The sequence below is a fragment of the Pipistrellus kuhlii genome, unplaced genomic scaffold (genome assembly GCF_014108245.1).
Source record: "Pipistrellus kuhlii isolate mPipKuh1 unplaced genomic scaffold, mPipKuh1.p scaffold_m20_p_54, whole genome shotgun sequence".
NCBI lineage: Eukaryota > Metazoa > Chordata > Mammalia > Chiroptera > Vespertilionidae > Pipistrellus > Pipistrellus kuhlii.
This window is the reverse complement of record NW_023425556.1, coordinates 907,965-931,155: the sequence shown is the minus strand read 5'-3', so window position 1 is coordinate 931,155 and position 23,191 is coordinate 907,965. Positions and strand designations below refer to the sequence as shown.

The window sequence follows — 23,191 nt, the reverse complement described above, 5'->3', positions numbered from 1 at the left end:
GATAACCTCTAACAGTATATTGACTACATCTAAATGTTAGGAAAAAAATTCACAGATTTTTTCCAGTGAATGTATTTATAATGTTTATTTCTTAAGTTAGTGAGTGTTATAAAGGTATGTAAGTATCATTCTCCTCACATTTATTTATTTAGCATTTATTTTTATTTGTATTTTTAAAATTTCTTTATTGATTAATGTATTTTATATATGTGTACTTATCCCCTCCATTACCCCCACCTCCCATTTATGCCCCCACCCCCCTGTTGTTTGTGTCCATTGATTAGGCTTATATGCATGCATATAAGACCTTTGGTTGATCTCTCTCCCTTACCCCCACCATCCTCTACCTTCCCTGAGGTTTGACATTCTGATTGATGTTTCTCTGTCTCTAAATCTATTTTTGTTCATCAGTTTGTGTTGTTCATTATATTCCACAAATGAGTGAGCTCCTGATATTTATCTTTCTCTGCCTGGCTTATTTCGCTTAGCATAATGCTCTCTATCTCCATCCATGTTGCTGCAAATGGTAAGAACTCCTTTGTTTATATATCTAACATATTACATAATACAAGGGGACTGAAATAATTAAAACCTAATTTTATTTTTACTAAATCAAAGAATTATTTCTTTATGAACTATTAAACACATTTTTTAATGTTCTTCCCTAACTGGTTTGGCTCAGTGGATAGAGCGTTGGCCTGCAGACAGAAGGATCTGGTTCGATTCCGGACAAGGGTATGTACCTTGGTTGTGGGCAGGAGGCAGCTGATCAATGTTTTCCTCCCATTGATGTTTCTGGCTCTTTATCCCTTTCCCTTCTTCTCTGTAAAAAATCAATAAAATATATTTGAAAAAAAAGTTTTAAGACTCTTATTAGCAAAGTAACTGTTTCCACTTTTGGTGCTTGGATAAAAAAATCAATATTCAGTCTTGTTGGAATTTTGTTTTGAATTATGCATATAAATATATTTTTAATTTTGTGTATGACACATTGTACTATCAACTACTCAACATATATTTAACTTTCTTATGAAACTAACTTTTTCATGGCTGGATTATGGTTAATTATGACAAAATTCATGTCAGAAATGAAATATTCTAACACAGCCATACTAAATATGTCTTTCAGCATATTATTTTTATATATTTTAAAATTATAATTGACATATAGTATTATATGCACTGACAACTGGGGAGATAGGATTTGGTTATAAAGGCTCTTGCTTTCCCAGAATTATTCCGGGATTTATGTGCCAGGGTGGTGACTTCACACGCCATAATGGCACTGGCCGCAAGTCTATCTATGGGGAGAAGTTTGCGGAGGAGAACTTCATCCTGAAACACACAGGCGCTGGCATCCCGTCCATGGCAAATGCTGGGCCCAACACAAACGGCTCCCAGTTTTCCATCTGCACCGCCAAGACCGAGTGGTTGGATGGCAAGCATGTGGTCTTCGGCCAGTGAAAGAAGGCCTGGATATTGTGATGGCCATGGAGTGCTTTGGGTCCAGGAATGGCAAGACCAGCAAGAAGATCACCATTGCTGACTGTGGACAACTCTAATAAATCTGACTTGTGTTTTATCTTCACCACCAGACCATTCCTTCTGTAGCTCAGGAGAGCCCCTTCACCCCGATTTGCTTGGAATGTTCTATAATCTATATGAGCTCTTGCCAGTTTATTGGGTTCCATCATTTCCTTATCCCTTCCCAGTCTAGCTGGATTATAGAGTTAAGTTTATGATTATGAAATAAATACTAAACAGTTAAAAAAAAAAGAGGATAATTTCACATTGGTGAAATTAATTACATCTGCAAATTCCCTTTTGCCATTTAATGTAACTTATTTTTTAAAATATATTTTATTGATTTTTTACAGAGAGGAAGGGAGAGAGATAGAGAGCCAGAAACGTCGATGAGAGAGAAACATTGACCAGCTGCCTCTTGCACACCCCCTACCGGGGATGTGCCCGCAACCAATGTACATGCCCCTGACTGGAATCAAACCTGGGAGCTTTCAGTCAGCAGACCGACGCTCTACCACTGAGCCAAACCAGTTTCGGCTAATGTAACTTATTAATAAATTTCTAGGATTGGAATTGCGGAAAATTTGGTGGATATTCTATCTATCACTAACTACTCACTAGGATTTATGTCATTTCCAAACAAACAAACAAAAATTTCAGTTTATCCAAATATCTTCAGTTTTCTCATCCTATTACCCTCAAATATCATATAAATCTTATCAGCCTAATTATCTAAAATAGTATCATCTAAATCAGGTGTGGATGAGCTTCTGACTATAATCCATTAAGTTAACTCTTAGGGCACAACTCCTCTCCATCTGTGGGTTTGTGAAACTAAAAAAAAAAAAAGAAAAAAAAAAAGAAAAGAAACATAAAACAAAACACACACACACACACACACACACACACACACAGAACAACCAAAACACAAATTATCTATGATAGCAGATATATACATTACAAAAGATATATTGGATAGTGAAAAAGAATCATCACCCCAAATCAGTTTTAAAACCCAGGCCTTATGATTCAGTAACTGAGAATAATTGTCAGTGGCTTTCATCTTTGTGCTCCATGCTCTTAGCTCTTCTCCCAGCTCCTGGCTCTGCGCTCTGAGCCATAGTTTCTTTCTCATGAGAGGTGGCACGTGTTTGCAGATGAGTAGTTTTATGGGCCTGCTTACTGCCAGCAGTATTATGAAGGATCAGCAGTCTTCTTTCATTCTGTACTTTCTTCATCCTTTTCAATACAAGTTGGCAATGTTTCTGCTGAGATTAAATTTCAAAAACTTGGCCGAAGCCGGTTTGGCTCAGTGGTAGAGCGTAGGTCTGCGGACTGAAGGGTCCCAGGTTCGATTCTGGTCAAGGGCATGTACATTGGTTGCGGGCACATCCCCGGTAGGGGGTGTGCAAGAGGCAGCTGGCCGATGTTTCTCTCTCATCGACGTTTCTAGCTCTCTATCTCTCTCCCTTCCTCTCTGTTAAAAATCAATAAAATATATACATTTCAAAAACTTTGTGGGTCTCCTGTGAATGTCACAAGGATTCAGCTCATTAGAAAGCAGTTAGTTCTGCAGATCTTTCTGAGATGATCCAGTCTCTTTTTCTGGCTTCTGTCAAGATGTCTAAGGGATAATAGTCTGAAAATTCCTAGAGGTATCCTGATTTGTTTGTGGGGATCTGAGTTCCTCATCAAAGAGCATTTGTCTGACTAGATACTCTGACATTTTTGGCATCTATAGTATAGGCTTAAATTTTCCCAAGTCATCAAGTTCTGGTTTCTTTTTGTTTCACAGTGCATCCCTTAATTTATTTCTCTCTTTTTGCATTGCACTATAAACAGCAAGAAGAAACCAGACTGCACCTTCAACCCTTTGCTTTGAAGTCTCATCTAAATGACTAAGACTTCGTTGACAAATTCAGTTTTCCATATAATGGCAGGATGCAATCCACTAAACTGTTTGCCAGTGCAAGATAAGGGTCCTTCTTTTGGTTTCTGAAAACATGACCCTCACTTATTTTTGAGACTTCGCTAGAAGTATCTCCAAATTCAGATTTCATGGATATGTAGATTTTCTCTAAAGTGTTTTAGGTCTCTCTTACATTCTCCTCCCTTCCATTTGAGCCCTCAGAAGCATCCATATATACTTTTACTGACAGTGTGGTCAAGACAATATATCATACACCTGAGCATTCTTTTAATCACTACTTACTACATGATTTCCAAATCACCTGCACATGTTTTCAGTATTTGTTATATAACCACTCCACTTCCAGTAACAAAATAAGCATTATTTTTCCACTGCTGTGGTAAAAAAATTACCAAAAATTTAAAACAATACTAATTTATCATATCACAGTTCTGTGGGTTAGAAGCCCAGGCACAAGGCTGAACCCTCTGCTCAAGGCCTTACAAAGGTTAAGTCAAGATGTTGGCAGATCTGCATTCCTTATGAAAAATCTGGAGGGATTCTGCTTCAAACTTATTCAGGGGTTGATCAAATACATTTCCTAGTATCTGGAGCTCTAAGGTCCCCATTTTCTTTCTGTCTGTCAGCAGGAGCCAGTCTTTCCTTCTAGAAGCTGATCACATTCCTTCTCATGCTTTCCATTGAGTCCCTCTCATGCTTTAAATCTCTCTTTGCTCTGACTCTATTCCATTATAACCCTCATTACATCTGTACTGTCTCTTTTGTTATGTAAAATAACATAGTCACAGGTTCCTGGGATTAGTGTATGGACACATTTGGTGCTATCCTACTTACCTCCATATTTTAAATGTTAATAGGAGAAAAATAGGTCAATATATTTATCTTCTGGTAGTTGATTTTTATATTTTGCCCAGAGGTTTTGGTTTGTAATCAGCAAACGAGACAGGCAATAGTCAGTTACTCTATTTTGGCTGGCCCTAAAGTACTAATCTTTGTTTTTAAATCAATTAATTAAGAAACAGGTGTTTATTTAGTGCCTTTCACTTGGCACTGTGAAATACTAGGCCAAAATATATAGCATGTTGTTCCTGACATTAAAAAACAAACAAACAAACAAACAAAAAACTGATAGTCTTTATAGTGAAGAATAAAATTTCACTACATTCCTGGGAAATCTGAACTATATTTGTAAAGACTAGTTTCTCTATAAGTTATTTGACTCTGTCCTCCTGTAAATTGTCGATAGAAGTTTATCAGAATAAGAACAATGAAGCTCTTCAAATATCAACATATTCAGAAATAACTCTTAATTTTCTGATTGATCATAAAGGCTGTACCAGTAAGAAGAAAAATAGTTATTTGAAAAACTGCTGCCATAGAAATAGATTTTTGTCAGAATTTCCAACAGGTTATTTGAGTTGTAAGGTGAAGGTTTGGGGGAGAGAGGGAGAAACAGCTAAAAAGGAAGGTATTCACACACAAAAAGGAATTAAAAATATATGTTTGAAAAAAGAAATATGAATTGCATGTTTGCAGAGTCAACAGTATAAATGAGACAGTGCTAGCTACTTGGTTAACAGTTTGCAAAAGGAGTTAAACATTCTAGTCTCAATATTATAAGAGAAAACAGTCATTGCCTGCAATGAGTGCTTCAGGACGATTTTTTTGGTGTTGAGCTCCTCAGTAATGATGTGCTTTGACATGACAAGAAATCACTAGTGCATAGGTTACAAGCCCAGCCTCTGGAGATAGATGGCTTAGATTTGAATCCTGGTTCCCCACGACCTGTGAAAACTTGGGTAAGCAGTAGTTAAGTATATCCTCTCTGTGCCTTAGTGTCTTGATCTGTAAAATGGGAAATTTAATGATAGTACTTGCATCATTAGGTTTATTGTAAGGGTTAAATGAGTTTTACATGTAAAAACTTAGATGAGTACCTGGCACATAGTGAGCACTATGCTAGTTATTAGTGCAGAGAACAACAATAACAATCAGGAAGTTATGTGTAGTTATGTGCCTTCAGTGCACAGGCTGCTGCAAAAGCAGACTTTATTGGAACTTAGGAGACAATATTCAGCCAGCAGGATCTTTCCTCCAATTAATCAAGGACCTTCTGGAGCTTTGCACTTAACTTAATGAAATACAAAGACTTGTCAAATAGAATGTAAAAGTATTTTCTTGATTTCATAGTGTCTTCAGTATTATAGACAATTAACCTGAAAGCTCTAGTTCAAGTTAGACCAATGGTGAAAAATTGAGAGAAAGAGAGACAAAGAGAATAAAAGACAGTTATTTTCATTAAACTCCTGTGGGAACCCTAATCAGAGTAAGCCAGATGTTCAAGGCCAATTGGAGTGTGGGGGCCCTGTCCAGGGTAAATTGGATAACCAAGGCCAATTTGCCATACATAGTTGCTAGAGCAATAACAGAGCAATCTTACTGTATGCACTGTGTGGGTGTACCTTTATATAACCCAAATATTAATGTCACTATTTGGCAAGAAGCCTCTTTTGTCTGAGTTGATATAAAATGTACTACTGACCAGCAGGTGACTGGCTCCTGTGTTTATTGCTGTATTAACATGGGATTCTTTGTGTGGCTACTTTGTATGGCTACTTTTAAGAACTGTCTTGTCTGATGGCTCCTTGTTAGCAATGGCTGCTTGGTCTGCAATAAAGTCTTTCCTATATGCCTGTGACTACACATATCTTCTCTGTCTAATATTCAATGTGCATGAGGGTACATACCCTAGGGGAGAATGTAGTCCCACAGTTGACATAGTCCAGCAGGACAAGGAGAAACTTGCACCCACAATTGGCACAGCTAGCAGGGTTCAGGAGTAAGTATTTCAACAGCTCCTCTGAAAGATAAGCTTTATTAAAGCTGGGATATTGTTTTGTTTGAGTGAAGATAAATCAATTAGTAATTTCTTCTATCATCCTAAGAGTTGTCAAATATTGTACTATCTTATCAAAAGACTTTCTTTTATCCTTTAATATACCAGATAGACACTGACCAGACATCTAGGTGTCCCAAGCTATATATTGAAATCCTATATTTATCCATTTTCTAGCCTTTTTATAGGTGAATCTGAAGGGCGTTCTAACTTAATCAATTGTGAATTAAAGAAAAAATCATTATATAAATGTCTTCCCATTCTAAGCAATCATGCCTTAAACTCATTAATTCTTTTATTTTTTCTGTTTTTCCAACTTTATCATGTATCAGAATATTCTGGAAAACATGTTCAAACACAGTTTTCTGGTCTTCACCCACAGCAATTCTCATTCGGTTCTGATATGGGGCCCAATAATTTGCATTTTTAGCAAGTTCCAGAGTGATGTTGGTGAGTCTGATCCAAAGACCACAACTTGGCACTGTGTTGGATGTTGAGGATACAGTGTTAAACAAAAATAAGGTAAACATGATCATGGAGACTGCAGTAGAAGGTGGGAAATAAAATAAATATATCAGATATATAGAGTCCCACAAAGAAAAATAAAGCAGGCTAAGGGATAGAAAGTGATGGGGTATGTTTATAGAAAGAGTAGTCAGGAAAGATCACTCTGATTAGATGCATTTATCAGATACAATAGTGAATCTGAGTTAATGGGGGAGGAATGAAATTTCTTAACTCCATAATTAACATCAGTCATCCTTTTGATTTTTAATATTGTATTTAATAAATTGATTGTTATTTCAAAAATAGAGTTGTTGTGACAGCCCTTTAAAATCTGAGATAATTAGCAGTTGGATAAAACATTTAGCATTGATTTGTTAGAAACAAAGAAAAAACACATTTCCTGTCTGTTTTTAAGCTATAAGTTTCCCCTGCCTTTCAAGGAGGCATATGGTTCTCACTGTAAAAAGGAATAGGCTCTAAAAGGGTCTGACATGACCTTCCTTATAAAAGAAAGCCAAGCCAAAACCGGTTTGGCTCAATGGATAGAGCGTCGGCCTGCAGACTGAAAGGTCCCAGGTTCGATTCCAGTTAAGGGCATGTACCTTGGTTGCGGGCACATCCCCGGTAGGGGGTGTGCAAGAGGCAGCTGAACGATGATTCTCTCTCATCAATGTTTCTAACTCTCTATCCTTCTCTCTTCCTCTCTGTAAAAAATCAATAAAAAACATATTTAAAAATAAATAAAAGAAAACCAAGCTATTTAGGCAGCTCCTTAAATTTTTGAAGGACTCAGAACAGCAGCCTTCCTCACATGGTTCCCCATACCCTTGACAAAGAGACTCCTAGACCTCTTCTAAGGACAGAATGAATACTGGTCCAAGATGCTATGCTGAAATGTGGTTTTCCTCTTGTCTCAGTGTGGATGTCTGTTCCTCAGTTTTTTTTTTTCCTTTGTGCCTCAGTTCTATCTCTTCTTTTAGTCAAACCTCAGTCACGGTTTCTCCATGGCATATTGTTCAATTCTCTGCATCAGTTCTTCTTTCTTAAAATAAACATAAGCAAACACATGAAATGTTATTACGTATACCATTAAGAAAACGTTTCTGTACTCTGCAAGAGGCAATGCCATAAAGTTAGCCCACTTTATAAACTTTTATTCAGACCTGGTGGAATCCCAGTGGTGCCACTCTGTTGTCCTTTACAAATTACTTTCCATCTGTGCATATTACTTGATTTCTGAAATTTGGATGAAGATCTAGAAGACACTATTTAATATTATAACTTTTTGGTGGGGAGGGTAAGAAGTTCCATATATTTACTCATACTCCAAGAGGTTGTGCTTTGCTTCTGGATGAAAATTTCTATAAATTGGAATAACTTGCACCTATAACTGGACAGAGAGAAGCTGGTGCTGACAGCTGGGGAAAAGAAGGCCTACTGTTACGTGCATTTCAAGCATTGGGCCTCTTGTATTAACATAGAGAAAAAATATGTTTTAAAAGGGACAAATAATGAAACATACTTGTTAGAACTAATTGCTAGCTGCAAAGTTACAATTGACTGAGGCTTAGAATCATAATTTTTTTCCTGGCAATTTATCCTATTAATTCCATGAATAAGTGGAAATGACACTGTTTAATCATTTTAAAGGGGGAAAAAAAAAACAATGCTCTAAATTTTCTCTTTAATTATCTGAATTTCAGTGCTTTATTTGCTTTTCTTATTTTCCTACCTTTGTCATAATACATTTATTTAAATTCTCTTAGTTCAGAGACTCTGTGCAGTTTGACTATCATTCAGGCAAGGGGTAAACTGTAGGAAGGAAGACTGCTGAAATGAGAGGAGCAGTTCTCAAGGAGAGTTCATGAAATTAGACAATGACTTTGGTTGTATGACATATATGCAGGCATAAGGAGATTTACAGGACACAAAAGGTTTGCATTTCTCCATGTCAAGCTCCCAACACTAAGTGGGGGATACATACATCCAGGTGAAATCACCTTAGAGACACAAAATAGATGGCAAATGCATCTTAAAATAGCATCTAGTGAGCAAATGGATATGGGGCAAGGGAGACTATAGTCAAGAAAGGTATTCAGGAGCCTCTCAGGGTACCTGATTCTGAGTTTACAGAATCCTTGGAACAAGCTACTCTATTTCTGAGACTGAGTGAAGGACATTATTGAAGTATGTTACATATATTTAAAACACTAGAGCAGACATAACAGGAACTGGAGTAGGATGTGGATCTTATCTCCTTACTATGAAGTTTGCTGACATTCTACTGAAATAATATCTGAACATATGCCCTGATTGAAATTTAGCTACATCTTTTCAAGACGTTGAAGACTCCTGTTAAAATGTATGAGCCAGCCCAGCTGGTGTAGCTCAGTGGTTAAGCACTGGTTTGATTCCTGATCATGGCAAATGCCGGGGTTGCAATGCCCAGTAGGGAGTGTGCAGGAGACAGCTGATCCGTGATGTTTCTCTCTCATTGATTTTTCTATCTCACTCTCCATCTATCATCTTATCTCTCTAAAAATCAATTTAAAATGTATTTTTAAAAAACCATGAGCCAGATAGGAGTAAAGATCATTAATTAATTAACCAAATATTTATTGAGTACCCACTATGCACTAGATGCTGTGCCTGGTATAGTTGATGCAACAATAAACAGAACTGGTTCTCTGACCTCAAGGAATTTCTAGTGTGGTAGGGCAAATAGAGATGTAAACATGCTATTACAATACAATGTGAACAGTGTGACCTGGGGTGATGGGCAAAGCATCGTTTGAATATTAGGATCACAGGTTACTTAACTCAAAATGGGGATTGGGTCAAGAATGGTTTCCCAAATGAAGTAACATGTGAACTGAGACAAAGAGCACATATAAGGTTGATAGTGATGAGGGGGTAGCTACATGAAGGGATTAGATAGGAATTTTCAATAGAAAATTTTACTAAATAAATTATTGATTATATAGGTAAAAGAAGTAACACAAGTAGAGAGCAGCACATGAAGTGGGATGCATACACACACATGCAAACAAGTAAATATCATAAAATATTTTGGTTCCTTGGCATAGCACTAAAGATCAAGCACAATTTTGACCCTAATCTTCCTATCCAACCTCATTTTTCTAATGCCCTCAATCTTAAACCTTCTTAATTTAGACAGGTTTTCCTCAGAAAACAGAATTATTGGTTTCAAATTGTCCTTTTGTGTTTCCTTATTGTGGTTTTAATTTCTTGGGACTAAGGTTTGTTACCTGTTCCCTCTCATATGCTTAAACCTGTCAAAAAATTTAATATGTTTTCAAACATATTTAGGAATTTTAGAGAGAAGGATGGATAAAAACATCTATGAGAGAGAATCATCAATTGGCTGCCTCTTGCATGCCCCCTACTGGGAATCAAGCTTGAAACCCAGGCACGTGTCCTGACCTGGAATGGAAATGTGACTTTTTTGTTCCTGGATTGAAGTTCTACTACTGAACCACACCAGAAGGGGTCCTGTCATATATAGATAGATAGATGGATAGATAGATAGATAGATAGATAGATAGATAGATATTTAAACAACAAACCCCATATGATGAAATAGCATATTGAAAGCTTTAATAGTATACTGAAAAATATTTAGGATATAGCATTGCAATGTTCAAAATATAGATGTATTATAATTGGTGCTTCAGAGCCACTGCATCAGCATAAGGAGAGAGAGAGATCTGGAAGGATTTTTTTCAGTGTGTTCTGTTAATTGGCTAGCTCTTATACTTCAATGATTTAAATATGACATTTGTAGTATATATGCTTGATTATTCTTTCTTTCTCAAGTACTAGTGTAAAAAGAGGATAAGAATACCAGTGACAAGAATTTTGCACAACTGGGATGGCTAAAGTTAAAAACATTAGAAATGCCAAGTTTTGGTAACAGTGTGGAGCAGTTAGAACCCTAATTTATTTCTAGTGGATATGAAAAAGTGATATATTCACTATGAAAAACACTGGCAGTTTTTTAAATTGTTAAGCACACACCTATCATATGATCCTGCCACTATACTCATATGCAATTATTATCATATAAATAAAAGCCTAATATGTTAAGTGTCCAATCATCCAGTTGGGCTTTCAACCAATCAATGTGTAATATGCTAATTATATGCTAAGGCTGCACAACCACTTACTATGATATGTACTGACCACCAGGGGGCAGATGCTTAGACCAGTAGGTTAGCTTCCTGCTGGGGTCCAGCCAATCTGGACTGAGTAATACAGGCTGGACACGCACTGGAGCCCTTCCACTATCCCTTCCTGGCTGGCCAAACTCCCATGAACCTCCCTGGCTCCGATGGTATTCCAGTGGGGTCTCTGGGCCTGGCCTGCACCCTCTCACAATCTGGGACCTCTCAGGGGATGTAGGAGAGCCAGATTTTGCCTGACCCCGCAGGCCAGACAGAGGGACTCTACAGGTACATGAATTTGTGCACCAGGCCTCTAGTACAAGAGAAAAAGAAACATATATCCATACAGAGGGTTTATGATAATGTTCATAAAAGCGTTATTCGTAGCAGCCACAAATTGTAAACAGCCCAACTATCAATTTGAAATGGATAATGTATAAAATATGATGTTATATCCATACAATGTACTGCTTGTCAGCAACAACATGCAATGACAGAAGTGAATCTTAAAAGTATTATGTTAAGTGACAAAAGACAGACAAGAAAGACTGCATACTTTGATTCCATTTGCATGAAATTCTAGAAAAAGCAAAACTGTAGGGACAATAAATATATCAGTAGATTCCAGAGCCTTGAGGTTCATAATGTGAATATTAATAGAAAGGAACACAAACTTTTGCAATTATGAAAATAGTCTATATGTTGAGTATGATATTGATTACATGACTGTATACACGTATTAAAACACTTCCAACTGTGCATTTAATAAGGACTCATTTTATTTTACCTCAAAACTTAAAAAGATAGACAAAAGCTTTGTAGTGTGCATTTCCTTACTATCTAAGATGTATGTGTAAACAAATACAATCATAGTTCCTAATAATATTTTTGAAGGTGGGGTAAATTAAAACTGTTACAAATAGCTGAAACAGGTTTGGCTCAGTGGATAGAGCATTGGTCTGCGGATTGAAGAGTCCCAGGTTCAATTTCCGTCAGGGACATGTGCATTGGTTGTGGGCATATCCCAAGTGGGGGGGGATGTAGGGAGCAACTGGTCAATGTTTCTCTCTCATCCATGTTTCTAGCTGTCTGTCCCTCTTTCTCTCCCTTCCTCTCTATAAAAAATTAATAAAATATATTTTAATAAAATAAAATAAAATAAAACTGTTACAAATAGCTTTGTGATTGTAATATCCCTGTGCCAGGGTTCTTATCCTAGCATTATGAAGGGTTCAGCAATCTGTAGAAAGGAGCTATGCGTAGATTCAATAAGGAGTCCAAAAGCGAAAGATAGTTTTGAAAGGCATTGGGGAGCAGAGGAGCTTCAGATAAAGGAGCTAAAAACTCTCTCCTTGACTAGGGACCCTGCAATTTATTAACACAATTTGTCCTAAGGCAAGGTGGAGATAATACACTTCAAAGGGTAGGGTTTCAAATGATAGGATTTACAGAAGCATTGTCAGATTGGAGAATAGCGTACAGCTGTTCAGGTGTTTGGCCAACAAGAGGCAATAACATGGAGATTAAGATGCCCTGAACTAGGGGTGTCGAACTCAATCAGAGAAGGGGCCAAAATCTAAAATCCAGCCTAAATCGCGGGCCGAATGGTTTACTGAACAGTCATAAACTGTCATTGTGATGGAAACGCAGTGGAGTGCAGTGATGACAGCGCGGTGCGGGCCACATTGCAAGGCCTGGCGGGACGGATTTGGCCCTCGGGCCTTGTGTTTGACACATGTGCCCTGAACTGTCTGGCAGCAAGCAATCAGGTTTGGGAAAAGTTTTATTTAGCTCTTCCAATAGGAAATTACATTATGTGACTCAGCCCTTGTTGAGTGTAAGTATCATCAACCTTTTGATGCAACTCTTGTAATTATAACATGCTGGAATTGGCTCCTGGCTTCCCTGCTTTTGGTTCTTCTCATTACTTAGTAATATCAATAACTCAGGTATTCAAGGATGAACCTCCCATTTCTAGTCAGGTTCTTTGGTAGGCATTGAGCAGGTCTGCTGTAATGTTCTTAAGTATAAGAAAGGGAGCAAGGAAACTTGTAGCTCTTGTGTGGAATGGAATGACCATATATCAGAATATCAGTGATTTTTTTTTTTACAAATGTGAGTTTAAGTTACTAGTAGTTTATGATCAATTTAGTATGTAATGGCAATTCTTTTATTATTTTTAAATGTAATAGACTAGAATTGAATATATAAAAATGCATCGCAATTAATAAAGGTAAATGTTACTTTGTGGAATTTTTTTATTATATATATAATAGAATAGAAATGCGCACATGTGTGTGTACCCAATGATTCATCATATAAAATATATTTCTTCCTATGGATATAAATTTTTAAAACTTAAAAGTTTAAATGCCAGTGCCTTGTATGGCAATATATATTTGAGTGTTGATATGGCTTCTCCCAAGCCTAATGAGTTAAAAGGATAGAAAGTTTGTCTTTCAGACTCCTCTGATATACTCACATCCTCCTTCTGCATGCCCATCAAATATATGGTGTGTTTCTATTAAAAACTAGTAAGGCAAGAGGGACTTACTAGTATATCCCCAACTCATTTGTATTCTAGTTGAGACTAGCTCAATAGTGACAAGTAAGTGCTTTGAAGCCTGGCAGCCCAGAGATTGTCTTCTTAAACAACTATTGATCACAACCCAGAGCTAATGGGGTCATACAAAATTAGGACAAATGGCCAGCTTCATGATATGGTGTAAAAGGCACAAGACTAAATATTTCCCCCATCAAAAGTCTTGGTTTGAAATGTAATTGTTTTCCTATTCCCTTTGGGCTTTCCTCTTCCTTTTCTGAATGAGGGGCGTCCTTCCCTTTATTATATAAATGTATACCTTCTGCAGCTCCTAGCTCCCTTATTTTATTGAAATGTGTACCTTATGCTGTTCTCAGCTCCCTTATTCTATGGAAATGTACCTTCTGTAGCTCTGTGGCCTTGTGCTTTTATCATGGACCCCTTAATTTATAAAATTTCCTAAAAAGTGCTTATTTCACCCCTAAATACTTCTTTCAGAAGGAAGGTTATGCATGGTTAATTTATTTCATCAACACAAACTGAAATGCACTGTTTTTTTTTAGGAGGCCCTGGGACAAGGTGCTTAAAAGGAACATGCACTTACAGTAAAATGCAATTGACAGGGTTATTCAACTGTGCTGCCTTTTCAGCAGGTAGCAGACCAAGAGAGTAAAAGGTCTAGAACTTCTGGCAGTAACAAAAGAGACATAAGCTACCTCTCTTCCTTTATTGTGCAGGCAGTCGTAATACTGAAGCATTCACTCATGCTTAAGAACAGAGAGTGGGCTAGGGGAAAGAAAGGAGGTGTGTGTGTGTGTGTGTATGTGTGTGTGTGTGTGTGTGCTTGCCATAGTCAACACTACCCACACACACTTATATAATATTGATGTTATTTCTCCAAATACACAAAAAGGCAGTTTGCTTCTTTCGTTCCCTTTTGCCCAAAGAAAAAAAATGGACAAACAAAATTTCAATAATCTGCACCCCTATACCCATCAAATGAATAACTATATCTGGACTTGTGCCTTTCAAGATGTCTTGCAAAGTGATTGCTCAAAAAAATGAATTTTCACTGTGAGTCTGCAGGCATATGTCGTCTTGAATTCCTAACGAGGAAGCTCTGCAGTCCCTTTATCTGGAAAAAAAACCTATGTTGTATGCATAATAAGGATTAATAGGATTTCTTGTTTAAGCTTCTTACAGAAAATCAATTGAGAATGAGGGGAGAAGAGTATCGATGTAGAGGTTTTAGAAGGCAATTAACTCTATCAGGTCCCAGAAAGCATTATTCCCAGAGTCTAATAATAACTAACATTTTTTATGTACTTTCCAAGTGCCCAACACTTTCAACCTAATAGTTTCTTTTAATGATTATATTATTAGTAAGTTTCTAACTGGAAAACCAAATTATATAGTCCACTCTAGTGCTTTAGGTCAAAGCACTGTGTGTATTTCCAGATACAAAAGCTTTGGCCTCAGACACTTCTGTTTCAACTGCAGACTCTGTCAATTGCCAGCCTCTATACTTTGGGCAGATGCTGTATTTTCTCATCTTCAAAACAAGGAAAGCAATACCTGGATCACATAATTGTTGTAAGGTTTTAAGTGAAATAATTTTAAGATAGCCAGAAGGACTTAAAGTGTCACACTTAGCATCTTACACAGTGTTCAACACCCAGTAATTCCTCTATACATGTTAACAATTATTATAAGCTACTGAGTGTAGATAATTTCATATTTATCACATAAGTCTTTACTGAACATCTGCATAGAGAATGGTGAAGAGGTTATATTGATAGGCAAGGGCCAAATCAGAAAAGGCCTTTTCTACTTTGCTCCTAAAGAAAAAAATCTTATTTATATATTTGCCCTTTTAAAATATAATTCTATAGCACATTAAATGGAGACTGATCTTCAAGGTCAAGAAAATCCATTTGGATACTATAACAATAGTCCAGTGGAGAAATAAAAAATTAATATAAAAGGGTAGCAGTAGACAGCAATCCTGAGAAAGAAGAACAAAGTAGGAGGGATCTCAATACCAGATTTTAAGCTGTATTACAAAGCCACTCTTCTCAAAACAGCCTGGTCCTGGCACAAGAACAGACATATAGACCAATGAAATAGAATAGAGAACCCATAAATTGACCCAAACCACTATGCTCAATTAATATTTGACAAGGAGGCATGAACATACAATGGAGTCAAGACAGTCTCTTCAATAAATGGTGTTGGGAAAATTGGACAGATACATGCAAAAAATGAAACTAGATCACCAACTTACATCATACAAAAAAAATAAACTCAAAATAGATACAGAACTTGAACATAAGATGGGAAAGCATAAAAATCCTAGAGGAATCCATAGGCAGCAAAAATCTCAGACATATGCTGAAAGAACTTCTTCACTGATACTGCTCCTAAGGCAATGGAAGCTAAAGAGAAAATAAACAAATGGGACAACATCAAAATAAAAAGGTTTTTTCACCGCAAATGAAACTATCAATAAGACAACAAGAAAGCCCACTGCATGGGAGAACATATTTGCCAATAATATCACCAATAAGACTTTAATCTCCAATATCTACAGGCAACTTACACAACGTAATAAAAGGAAGATAAATGATCCAATAAAAAATGGGCAATGGACCTAAATATAATCTTTTTGAAAGAAGACAGAAGGAAGGTCAAGTGATACATGAAAATATGCTCAAAGTCACTAATTATCCAAAAGATGCAAATCAAAATGTCAATGCAGTACCATCTCACACCTATCAGAATGGCTACCATCAACAAATGGCAAGTGTTGGAGACAGTGCGGAGAAAAAGGAACCCTCGTGCACTGCTGGTGGGAATGCAGACCATTGCAGCCACTGTGGAGAACAGTATTGAGTTTGCTCAGAAAACTTAAAATGGGATTCCCATTTGACCCAATAATCCCACTCTTAGGAATATATCCTAAGAAACTGGAAACACCAATCAGAAAGGATATATGCACTCCTATGTTCATAGCAGCGCAATTTACAATAGCTAAGTTTTGGATACAACCTAGGTGCCCATAAGCAGATGACTGGATCAGAAAACTATGGTACATCTACACAATGGAATACTATGCTGCCATAAAAAGAAGGAACTGTTACCATTTGCAGCAACCTGGATGGAAGTGGAGAGCATTTCGCTAAGTGAAATAAGCCAGCCAATGAAAGAAAAATCCCACATGATCTCACTCATTTGTGGATAATAAAGACATTATAAACTGATAAATAAAAATATAAATACAGAGACAGTAAAGCATCAAACAGGCTGTCGAATTACAGTGGGAAGGTTAGGGAGAGGTGGGGGAGATAAGAGATCAATCCAAGGACTTGTATACATGGATATGAGCATAACCAATGCATGCAAAACACTGGGTGGTGAAGGCATGTATGGGAGTGGGGTGGGAGGGCAATGGTAAGATATGTATACATATAATACCTTAATTTAAAAAATGGGGAAAAAGTAGGTAAAGTATGTAAATTTTCTTAAGAGTGTTCCTGGTATATAGTAGATGCCCAGCAATTATTAGTTTTATCCCCCCCCCCTCAGCTTTCTACAACACTGATCCTTCCCCAATGTTAGAACAAAGGAAGAGAATTAAAAAAAAATGTTAAAAAAGTGTTACTGTGCTTTTTAGGACCATATACCAAGTGCTATAAGAGTTAAATTGGTGGTGAGACTCCACAAAGCCCAGTAGAAATATTTAAACAAACATATTTTGGGAAAAATTGACATTTTTTTAAATTTCAAAATTCCTATTCAATAACATGGTATTTTCCCTATTGATGACTTTCAATAAATTATGGTATTTCTCGCCAAAACCGGTTTGGCTTAATGGATAGAGCATCGGCTTGGGGACTGAAGGGACCAGGGTTCGATTCCGGTCAAGGGCATGTACCTTGGTTGCGGGCATATCCCCAGTAGGGAGTGTACAAGAGGCAGCTGATCGATGACTCTCTCTCATCAATGTTTCTAACTATCTCTCTCCCTTTCTCTCAGTACAAAATCAATAAAATATTTTAAAAATATAGTATTTCTTCATATGAAATATACATATTTCTTATTTGAATTCTAATATTTTGTGAACAGAATCCCACTCCACCCCATTATGATTTTAAATAGATCTATTTGTGGCAAATAAGAATGAATTTTTGTTCTGTTTCTCGCTGCTTTGCATTCTATATGCAGCCACTTTTCTAAACTCTATATTAGCTCTGGATTATTTTTTTACTAATGTTCCTGGAATTTTTTCTGGTATACAATATCCTCTGCAAACAGTATTTTCTTCATTTTCAATAGTGCTACACTACCTCTCTATTTCAATAGTTATGTTGAATTTAATTGCTTCTCTTAGAATTTGGCAAAACAGATTGCAGTGTAAAATGATGTAAATTAATGTCTCTGGATGCCATGATTGCCTGTAATTTTTCTTTTCATAAACATACTTTTTTAATATTTTCTATTAAGAGTGAGCATTTCCTTTGTAACCAGAAAAATCATTATAGCTATTTTTTTAAGTCTGTTTAGTTTTTAATCTGGATATGCCAGTTGCCATTCATAGTCCTTAGCCAAATTGCTGGGGTCTACTGAGTTTTACTTAACATGCCACTGTTCCTGCTGTGCCTGGTTCTCTCTTCATGGCAGAGGTTGGCTTCTTTTTTGTTCCTGCATATTTGAAGCAGTATGTTATTTCTTTCCTAGCCAGAATGAGCACAGAGAAAACTACAATTCCCAGAGAGCAAAGCTTCCAAATCCTTTTACTACTTCCTGCTATTGATTTAGATTTAATGACTTCAGAGTCCAGAAGGCAATGTGAGAAATGTAAACTTCCACCATGAGCCACATTGCATTACTGGGAAATGTAGTCCCAGAATGAAGGTGGACAGGGAGTTACTGACTGCTGGAAAGGCCCAAGTTAGAGGTGGAAGGGGAGTCAACTATGATGGTGGGAGTAGATCTACTGTTACAGATAGCTGTACCTTTACAGTAGAGGAGGTGGCTATATTTCTTCAGGTCAGAAAGGCTAAGTCATTTGTCCTCACACTATTTGCTCCCATACTTCCTAAAATAACTATAAAAAGCTATATATCCTTTTGCATGATTTGGATGACCTTTTGATTGTTTTTCATCATAATTTTAAATAGTTGCAAAGGATGTGATTTGCAGGGTTGTGTCAGTACACTATTGTCTTTAATAAAATATAAATAAAAGTAATGTGGTGCAAATATCTTAAATATAATGCTGGATGAGTATGCAGATTGATGTGCAGTCTGCATATTGACATATTTAGGATATTTCCCTACTCTTTGAAGGCTATTTCAAGTGCCTCTCTGTCAAAAAAATCTAGAAACAGTCACTATTTTGACTTCTATCACAAAAGATAATTTTAATCTATTTTTGAACTGCATGTATAACATCGAATAAAGAAACATATTGTATCAGTGTAGATGTACCATGTGAAACCTAATATTGTAATAAAACATTATTATCCACTTAAAATTCATGACAAAATTATTTTATAGTTGAAACCTCTACATAATTTTTTTCTTCTTGAACTTCTACTTCCATACTATTACCACACACAGAATTTAATTAAAATGTTATTGCATTTTAGCCGAAACCGGTTTGGCTCAGTGGTAGAGCGTCGGTCTGCGGACTGAAAGGTCCCAGGTTCGATTCCGGTCAAGGGCATGTACATTGGTTGCGGGCACATCCCCAGTGGGGGGTGTGCAAGAGGCAGCTGGTTGATGTTTCTCTCTCATCGACGTTTCTGGCTCTCTATCTCTCTCCCTTATTCTCTGTAAAAAATCAATAAAATATATTTTTAAAAATGTTATTGCATTTTAATAATTATTCTGTGGTAAAAAAGAAGAAATTCTTACCATTTACAACAGCATGGATGGACCTGGAGAACATTATGCTAAACAAAATAAGCCAGTCAGAGGAAGATAAATATCACATGATTCACTTATTTGTGGAATATAATGAACAACATAAACTGATGAAGAAAAACAGATCCACAGACAGAGAAGCATCTATCAGACTGTCAAACCTCAGAGGGAAGGTAGGGGAGGGCGGGAGTAAGGGAAAGAGATTAACCAAAGGACTTGTATGGATGCATATAAGCCTAACCAACAGACACAGACACCAGGGGTTGAGGGCATGAGTGGGGGATGGGGGGACAATGAGGCAATAAGGACACATGTGTTATATCTTAATAAAGAAAAAATGTTATTGCATTATAATTTTATGTTGGAAAGCCTTTTTAAAAATTATCCTATCATACTTCTGTGCTACCAAATTCTGTAATTATGTTGACATTTTATTGTTTATATATAGTCTAATTATAAGGTTCTAGGTTAAACATTTTTTTCTACATTGATTAATTATCATCATTATTGTTAATGGAAAATGGATCCAAACAACTTAAATCTATAAATTTAGACTAATAATTATTAAATATATAATTTGAAATGCAGTTCTAATAGAATGTTTTTTAATTAATTTATGTATATACAGTAATATTACATACCAGTAAAAAGAGACAGCTCATCTTCAAATTTATATCTTTTGTTGCATTTATAAATGTAAGAAAAGGAAACTTATTCAGTAGATAAGAATGCAAGTAGATCTGGGGATATATTTTAAGAAACCTGAAACACCAATTCAAAACAATATATGCACCCCTATGTTCATAGCAGTGTAATTTACAATAGCCAGATCTGGATATAGCCCAAGTGCCCATCAGTAAATGAGTGGGTAAAAAGCTTGTTGTATATTTACACAATGGAATACAACATGGCTGTGAAAAAGAACATCTTTCTATTTATGAAGCATGGATAAATACAGAGGTTATTATGCTAAGTGAAATAAGGCAGTCAGAGAAAGAAATGCCATATGATCTCACTTATATGTGGAATCAAATGAACAAAATAAACCAATGAACAAAACAGAAATTGATGCATGGATACTTGGAACAGACTGACAGCTGTCAGGGTGTGGAGAGGAAGACTGAATGAAAGAAGGTGAAAGGATTAGGCAAAGAACATATATTCATAACATATTTCAATTTTGTTGAAATCAAAGTATTAGAAATTAATTATAAGTTAGGATTGCATATATAGTTTTTTTTCAAACATTGCAGCCCAACTAGACACCAAAGCACTGTTCTGCTTTCTGAGTATACAGACTTACTTTTTTGGAAATTGTATCTTACCTAATAATAGACAAACATGTAAATTGACTGTACCTTCGCTACCCCCATAGCCAATCAGAGTGAGTATACAAATTAACCCAAAAAAAGATGGTGGTTAATTTGCATACATAGGCGCCCAGAGCCTGTGTCCTAGGAACATCCTGGCACCCAGGTCACTGTGAGATAAAGCCACACAGGACCAGAGCAGCCTGGGAAGGGCCTGAGACAGAGAGCTCCTAGGCAGGGCCAAGGCTGCAATCAGAAAGAGGGGGCAGGGGGTCCGCTCCTGCGATCAATCACAGGGAGCGGAGCCTGCAATTGATTGCAGGGAGCTGGGAGTCCCCTGCCCAAGGGGGGAAGCCTGCAATCACAGGGAGCCTAAGGTCCCCTGCTCAAGGCAGAAATCCTCTGCCAGAGGCTTTAGGCCTGGACATTGGTGGAGCCTGTGATCAGAGGGAACTGGAGGGGCCTTGCCCAGGCCTAGAGCTTTGGCCGGAAGCTTTAGGCCTGGGTAGGGCCCAGCCCGCAATTGGTGTGAACTATAGAGGAAACACCTTTTTTGACTGCACATTGGCTAAGCTTCCTGTATGCCACTGGTAATATTCCTAGTAACTTGGGTATAAGAATCAAAAAAGGTGATCTAGGGCTTTTCCACCACACTTCTGGGGGGGAAAAAAATGAAGGTCCACTGCTGGAGGGCTAAGAAATGTCATATCCTACCCTAACCAGTTGACTCAGTGGATAATGCCTTGGCTTGCAGACAACAGGGTCTGGGTTCGATTCTGATCACTAGCATGTACCTAGGTTGCAGGCTCCTCCCTGGCCAGGCCCCAGATCAGGGCTCATGCAAGAGGCAACCAATCAAAGCATTCCTCTCACTTTGATGTTTCTCTTTGACTTTCCCTTTCTGTTCCACATTCTCTAAAAGTCAATGGAAACATAGCCTCAGGTGAGGATAAAAAAAAAAAAAAAAAAAAAAAAAAAGAAAAGAAAGAAAGAAGGAAGGAAGGAAGGAAGGAAGGAAGGAAGGAAGGAAGGAAGGAAGGAAGGAAGGAAGGAAGAAACATATATCCTATGAAAGACACATCTTGAAAATGCCTAAAGAAAGTTGTCGTTTTTTCTTGGTGAAGGGACTGGAGTCCATGTTGATGAAAACAGCTTGGTGGCTGTGGTGACTGGCAGTGGCTACAGCAGCGGGGTGATGGGGCTGATGCCTTCCCCTAATCAGCCTAGTTGTGGACCTAAGCCATCAGTAGGACATTCCTTGTGGGCTCCCAGTATGTGAGAGGGGGCAGATTGGTCTGAGAGATCTCCCACCCCAGTGCACAAATTTCATGCACCAGGACCCTAGTCCTATATAATAAAAGGATAATATGCAAATTGTTGCTAACAGCAGAATGACCTGGGAATGACAGGTCACTATGACAAGCACTGACCACCAGGGGGAAGATGCTCAACTCAGGAGCTGCCCCCTTGGTGGTCAGTGCACTTCCACAGAGGAAACACAGTTCAGCCAGAAGCCTCTCCTGCCTCCAAGGCAGTGCTAAAGATGTGGACCTAAGCCATTAGTTGGAGATCCCAAGAGGTCTCCTGGGCTGCCAGAGGGATATCTGACTGCCAGCTTAGGCCCACTCCCTTCATATTGTAGCTTCCTTCATATTGTAGCATTCCTTGGAAGTCATATGCTCTGAAACAATCACCGTAATTCATGTTCTGGATGAGTAAGAGGTATGCTTTTCTTCTGTAAAAAATGAAAGTGGACGTGGAAAATTATCAAAATTAGAAACAGAAAAAAATACATATGGAAGTTTAGATTTTGCAAAGGATATTTAAATATCCTATGCTTGTGGGCTCCTTAGAAAGTCTTTGTGTATTATCAGGAGCACCCATACTTCATTTTGAAGAAAACTGGACTAAATTATATGAGAATAACCAACAGAGTGGATAAGAATAAATGTTTCCAGCCGAAACCGGTTTGGCTCAGTGGTAGAGCATTGGTCTGAGGACTGAAAGGTCCCAGGTTCGATTATGGTCAAGGGCATGTACCTTGGTTGAGGGCACATCCCTGGTAGGGGGTGTGCAAGAGGCAGCTGGTTGATGTTTCTCTCTCATCAATGTTTCTAGCTCTCTATCTCTCTCCCTTCCTCTCTGTAAAAAATCAATAAAGTATATGAAAAAGAATAAATGTTTCCAAAGGAGTTTGGGTCATTTGGTCCCTGTGCTTTAATTTCCTGATTTGTCAAGTGAACACAATATTATCTACCTGACAATTTTTCTGTGGGAATCAGAAAGTTGAGGATAGTGACGTGAGAATTGAAATTACTCTTAACTGAAATCACTCTCCAGATCTGCCCCTTAAGATACCAATCAGTAATTG

The 23,191-nt window shown here is 37.4% G+C and overlaps 1 pseudogene; it reads left to right on the top strand.

Annotated features, from left to right (window-relative positions):
- Window positions 1–1,233: 1,233 nt before the first annotated feature.
- LOC118706733 lies at window positions 1,234–1,586 on the top strand (annotated as a pseudogene).
- The last annotated feature ends 21,605 nt before the right edge of the window (window positions 1,587–23,191 follow it).